The sequence below is a fragment of the Limulus polyphemus genome, unplaced genomic scaffold (assembly GCF_000517525.1).
Source record: "Limulus polyphemus unplaced genomic scaffold, Limulus_polyphemus-2.1.2 Scaffold163, whole genome shotgun sequence".
Lineage (NCBI taxonomy): Eukaryota > Metazoa > Arthropoda > Merostomata > Xiphosura > Limulidae > Limulus > Limulus polyphemus.
In genome coordinates this window covers 390,277-396,938 of record NW_013665773.1, presented here as the reverse complement: position 1 = coordinate 396,938, position 6,662 = coordinate 390,277, and the positions used below count along the sequence as shown (strand labels likewise).

At 32.9% G+C, this 6,662-nt stretch overlaps 1 pseudogene; it reads right to left on the bottom strand.

The window, feature by feature from the left end:
* Positions 1-6,662, bottom strand: part of LOC106477157 — a 117,050-nt pseudogene that overhangs the window by 22,733 nt on the left and 87,655 nt on the right.

Here is a 6,662-nt window from a genome sequence, read left to right as displayed (position 1 = left end):
TAATGATATTGTTGGTTTCTAGGTAGAATAGAAGTTCTATAAGCGATTAGCGGTTTTATGTCAGTAATGATATTGTTGGTTTCTAGGTAGAATAGAAGTCTATTAGCGTTTATTCTTTCCACTAATTAACCTGTGGAGTTTAGGAGACTTATTGGTCTGTAATTGGCTGGATTTGGTGGTGTAATCAAATGAGTGATATATGTAAAGAGAGTTTAGTGACGTCATGAAGGTCATCCGGTTTTCCAGGAAATGTTTAGTCTATTTCTCTATGTACTGTTAGGTGTTAGGGATATTTTACTTTAGAAATGAATAAATATATGTATATTTAAAACTATAATTAAGTGTTTAAGTAAAATAAAGGTGACACCTGAAGACTGATTGAAAAAGATATGTTATGCTAATTAATTTATAAAAACAGTAAGTAAAAACAGATAAATAGTAAGCTTTAGGAAACTCAGCGTTCACATTACATGAAAAAAATAAGCAAATAATAAAAGTTATTTTTCTGACAGAGATGAAACCAATGAACGGAGATCACTTATTCCAGGATTTAGATTAATTCTGAAAGGTTGAACAGTGTTTATATTAGCAATCCAATAAGCTTCTTTTATTTTCTCTATCTGCTTTAGTTTTAAATTATACCTACTCATTTTATAAGCAATGCACTGTTTCCTAAGTTATATCAAATTTTATCACATAACTTCAAGGTTTGAAACTGAAGGTTTTCTCCTAATATAAATAAAATAACTAACAAAAAAACAACAACAAGGTGAATAGGGATCGTCAAAAGTACAAAAACAAGTTGAATCAAAATCCAAACATTATATTTTCAAGCTTACAACTAGGGACTCATAATAAAAAGTAAATAAACTAGGCTGGAATTTGTGTGTGCATTATATTCTCCAGCTACAAATTCCTATTTTGTCTACAGTACTTATTAATTTTAGTGGGGGCAAATTAGCGATTTGTAGCATGAGAAAATAATGTAGACACTATTTCCAGTAGAATAAATCACCCCTAACAAGAGTAAAGAATTCTACTATGCTAATCATCTACTGTCTGAAAACTCACTGAAATAATCGCAGAACACCACGTAGAGACAAAGTACCACAGCGAACTCGTGAAATAATGAAGAATGGTGAATCTTCAAAGCGGCAGGTTCCAATTAATGCACTATAAGTTGCACAAATTAATTTCCAATTAATGCACATTAGTAAAACCCTGGATTTTTTTAATGGCGGAAAATGATGGACTTGGAGAAATTCTTCAGGGTGAAAAATGAAGGTGCTTGAATTAATTTTAAAAATACCCTATGACATACTTAATATTGCATTCATTATTAATGTCCTGGTTTTAGTGAAATATTTGTAGCTGTTTTTTCTTTAGGGGTCTATAAAAATATAATCAATGATAATAAGGCTAGAGACGCTGTTATAAATATACACGTTGTTTAATCTAATAAAACGAAGCATTTCCGACTAATATAACGGTGCTCAAATGGCTTCTACATTTCTGCGATGCTTGAATGACTTCGAAAAGCTTATGTTGGTATCGAAAAAGAAATTAGAAAATTTTAGAGGGTGAAAATCTCGACTTTCAAGACTCAACTTAAAAAAAGCTCTGCAACCTTCGCAGGAGTTTGTTTAATAGCTATGCATAGATCTTGGTGCACTATACCTAATCGTTTTTGCCGTAGGCTTCGGTGCTTGAATATCTTCGTAAAGAAACTTGGCCAGTAGCGATGAAAAACCTGATAAAATCTCTCATAAAAATAGTTCTATGAAATGCGCGGGTGTTTCTTAGTAGGTTTACCTTGGTTTGAAACAAAAATAATAATAATTATGACACGAAGAACAAATTGGTGAATTGTTATATAGTTAAACATGTTTATGTGTATTCTGAAACAAAGTGATAATCTAACCTTCCTTTTTCATAACTGTTGTGCATCTGTTATGCTAAGTTAGCAAGTACAGTGGCATGTTATTTTTTGTATAAACATACTCTGAGTCACTATTGTTAATAACAAAAGAAGTTTGAGTTGACTTGAATTTATAATGGAGATCGTTTGATGAAGAACAATTTTTTGTTCAAAACGTGGGTTTTGTTCATCTCCCAAAGGAATCCTAAATGATAAAGGGACGTTGTTGATTTATCAAATAAAGCCCACTTTAAATTCATGTCACATGGCGTTTCCTTCCTTCTTATAATGTAATCTAAAGCTTTTACTGTGTTTTAACCAATTATTATTATTTAATTCTCTTAAGAGACAAAGTATCTTTTATGTGACCACCAGAAGCTTAACTATTGACCAAAGAACGACTCAGGAAGAAAATAGTCAGTCTCCTTACTTACTTACTTACCCTGTATGTTTCCAGGTTATTCACCACACACGGGATATGGGCTTCTCTGCCTAGAGCAACTGTAACATTTGGTATAGGTTCCGCAAAAGAAGGTAAAATGTCTCTTTGTTCGTTGATATCGGCAACTGAAAACAACAACAACAACAACAACGTTATTTTAACTGATATGTCCATTAACGGGTCAGTAAATCTCTTCCGAAATTGGTCTGATGGATAAACGAATATATTTCAGTAATTTTAGTAAATGGCGAACTTGGTACAGAAACTAGGTAAAAAGTGTCCGGTCAGTTATCCACATTAAAAATAAAATGACTAGTGATGTGTTAAGATAAAACAAAAAGTAAATCAAAAACAAAGTAAACATGGTTACAAATATTTACTCGAAATATGCTTATAGCTTACGTAACGATAATTATTTTATGAATGTGTAACCAGCTCTTTATGTCTTACATTATTGCAGGGATAAGCTTTTAGTTTAACTTCGAAAATATGCAACAATTGTTATTGAAATGTTAAAAGTAATTAAATAAAACTACTAAGTTAATTTTCCATTATTCTTTACTTTTCACAAGCTTTAAAACGTAAGCTCTACTTAGCAGAAAGAGGCATGTTTAAATCTGTTTTAAAATATATATCTCTTTAAATTGTTATCAGTATTTATTTTCATATGGCAAACATCGAAGAAACATTGAAAGACAGATCTAGTTAAGGTTACTTTCCACAGAAAAAGCTGGATTTTATGTTCTATATTAATATATATGACTGATTTTGGGCTTAATATTGGTTGTCTGCAATTGTATACCTGATGATCCATTAAAATGTTTTATGTTATAAATGTATAAACTTCAGCATTACTAACGAGAACTGTACTTTCTAAAAACAATTTTAAAGGTTCTTTTGAAGCTATAGCCTTCATAGTGGATCTGCTCAATCCGATAGCTATTATTACGCATTATTGCTCCGCATTGCAATTTTCACTGTAATAAACAGTTGCTTAGGGCGGCTAGGTCAACGTTAAATCATCCATCTTGATAAACTTTCCACAAATCCTCCGCTGTATGTGAATGTCAGTTTCCAAGATCACGTTTAAGCTTACTAAATACACAAAAGCACTTTGGAACTGTATAGGAGGGCTTGATGAGTACGTGGTCAAATGGGATTCTAGCTTATTCCCCCATCTTCATCATTAAAACAACCGTTCATTTCGAGATTTGACTTGGAAGCTTGTGGCCATTTGTCGACTTCAATCCTTTTATTTTTATCACGATTCTAGAATAGCCTCATCTTAATTTTAGTTCGTAACTGCTGTCTTCACTTTGCAGATAAGGATATTGCTCTGGATTGATTTTGGGTGCGTTTCTATAGTTCATTGTTATCCTAAACGCGCTAGCGATTGAGTTTTCTTTTCGAAATGGGTTATTTAGCTCAACATCACCCCCACCCAGTGGCACAAAGGTATGTCTGCGAACTTATGCTGCTAGAAACCGGGTTTCGATACCCGTGGTGGGCAGAGCACAGATAGTTCTTTGTGTAGTTTTATGCATAATAACAAACAAAAACAATAGCTCAGCATCGTTCCACAATTACCGTATCAAGACTATTTTTTCTCTAAAATGACTATAACACATTCCTTCAGCCGTGAACCAAATATATAAAGGTGCTAAATATATCATCCATGAATCCACATCTCAGATCAGTTGTGATGTGCCAGTATCCAAGTCGCTCTTATAATGTTTATGAAATGACAAGTATTGTTGTAACTTAGTTTTAAAATTAAAGCTAGGATTTGATTATTACCACGTGCTTGTGCGCAAGAGGTTGGTCCACTACCAAACTAAAGCATCACCATCAATTGATTACGTTTCAGTCTGAGATTGTATTTCTTCATATTAACTTTTTTGTGCATACTCTAGAACCCTGGTTATTTATAGTTGACCAATTATAATGCTCAAAATGCTTTACGTTTTACAAAAATATCCATATAACGATCTAGGACACACAAAAATTCCGTGCATAAGAGCAAATTACGAAACTACAATTTATAGACCCTGAATATGGAATCCACACATTAACAGGGATATAATGTATATCAGCTTTAACCTCTATTTACAGCCCTTACTTGTAAATTGAAGCTAGAACTACAAAGAAACAAACAAAAAAGAAGTAAAACATATACCATAAACTCCTTATCATCCCGTCTTCAGCTAGTTTTGTGAATGCTGTTGTTCAATGACGCATAAAGTCAAAATCATAAAATGTGCTCTTAAAATAAACCCTCGTTTGTACGAGTGAACTTAAGTAACCACGCATGCGCTAATCACTAATAAACTTGACAAGCATTAAGTGCTAAAACACGGTTTGAAAACCAATGTCTTCTATTATTTTTTAACTTTAATTTAATTTAACATGTAAAGTTTGTAATTAACATTCATAGACAACAGTGTATCTCCCAAGATTCGCGAGTCTTAATTATACAGTTACACTAAAGTACATTTTCACCGTTTCTATATTCTAGTTTATTTATCTGTTCCGTATGTGTGATGGTTTTTTTTTGTTGTTGTTGTTGTCTTCAAATCCCTAAGGTAGGAAGTGACATGTTGCTGAGCAATTTTTATTTGCTTATAGATATTTAGACTAATATAACAGTGTTGTCTTGGTTCGTGTGTGGGTAAACATTTTGATATTCTACCAGAATTTTCAGATCTTTTGTAAGGAATGTCACGCTCCTTCTCTATTTACCGTTAGCTTCTTTGGTATTCGGCCCGGCATGGCCAGGTGGTTAAGGCGCTCGACTCGCAATCTGAAGGTCGCGGGTTCGAATCCCCGTCACACCAAACATGCTCGCCCTTTCAGCCGTAGGGGCGTTATAGTGTGACGGTTAATCCCACTATTCGTTGGTAAAAGAGTAGCCCAAGAGTACAAGAGTGGGTGGTGATGACTAGGTGCTTTCCCTCTAGTCTCACACTGCTAAATTAGGGACGGCTAGCGCAGATAGCCCTCGTGTAGCTTTGCGCGAAATTAAAAAAAACAAAACAAACAAACTTCTTTGGTATCACTGCTTATAATAGTTATGACAGCTTTGAATATTTAGATATTTTTGAGGGAGGATTACGCCCGAAAATATCGTTAGTAACAACTGGCTATTCAATATACTTTTAATCATTTTCAATTTTAGTTTTCTTGGTTTATAATACTAAGAAGTCCAAAGTTACTTGACAATTTAATTACCATTTCCATTAATACAAAGTTACTTTAAAGATCAAATTTATTTAGCTATGATATATATGATATGATTTATATATGAGTCTAAAGTAAATCATATTAATAATATGTATAGATAACATGAAATGTCACGCAGTGTAAAAGGAAAGTAATAAATAAATAGTTGACTTAACATTTAAATTACTAAAAACTCACCATCTTCTTACTGTCCGTGAATGTAACGCCTAATCTCAAGCTGAAGGTGCTATAACGTTTCATTCTTCGCCTATTAGTTATTCATATGCTGCGTATGCGTAGAAATACAAAGCTCATTGCTGCTTCCACACTGCCACAAATTGGTAAGATTAATGTGAAGACGTTTCGCCAGAAGCCACTGCTCTGTATGATTAACTGTATAATGAACAGTCCATGCTCTAACCTAATGCATCTTTTTTTTCCTTTTTTTTTACTTCCGACGTTTCAGTTTTAAGATACTTTGAAAAGCTTTAAAAGCGAAACGTCGTAAAAAATACCCTGGACTTAAGATTTTACTTCAAGAAAATGGCCCCTAATTTCCGGTAAATGTTACATTCTTCTAACAAATACAAATTTTTATTAAGGATAACAATACAAAGATATTGTATTATTTTCATTTCTAGAAAGGGTTAAGCTCGATATTACATTTATTTCCTAGTATCTTATATAATGTTGCTTATCGAAAGAAGCAATACTTGAAACGTTTCAGAAAAGTAATTTATCATTTAATGGACAAAGTTAGATGACAAATCACGTCCTTTCAAAGGTGGCGTTCTTTATTGTTTTTCTTTGTCCGCAGGAGTTCGAAACAAGTTGCTTTGTCTAAAAAACTCTAATCACCTGATGAAGAATGTTTTGGCTTTAGACAAGAAACATTTGATAAAAACTTCTTCTGTACAACTTAGACACCACAAAAAATAACCCACAAAACTATTATCCCCCTTGACTAAACAAAATATGATAAAAACGTATTTCATTGACTTTGTTCTAACTGAATTAAACCTAATGTAGAATTCATAATAAGGCTTAGAGGTAGTAAGATATAGCAAAATCTTAGATGAAAAT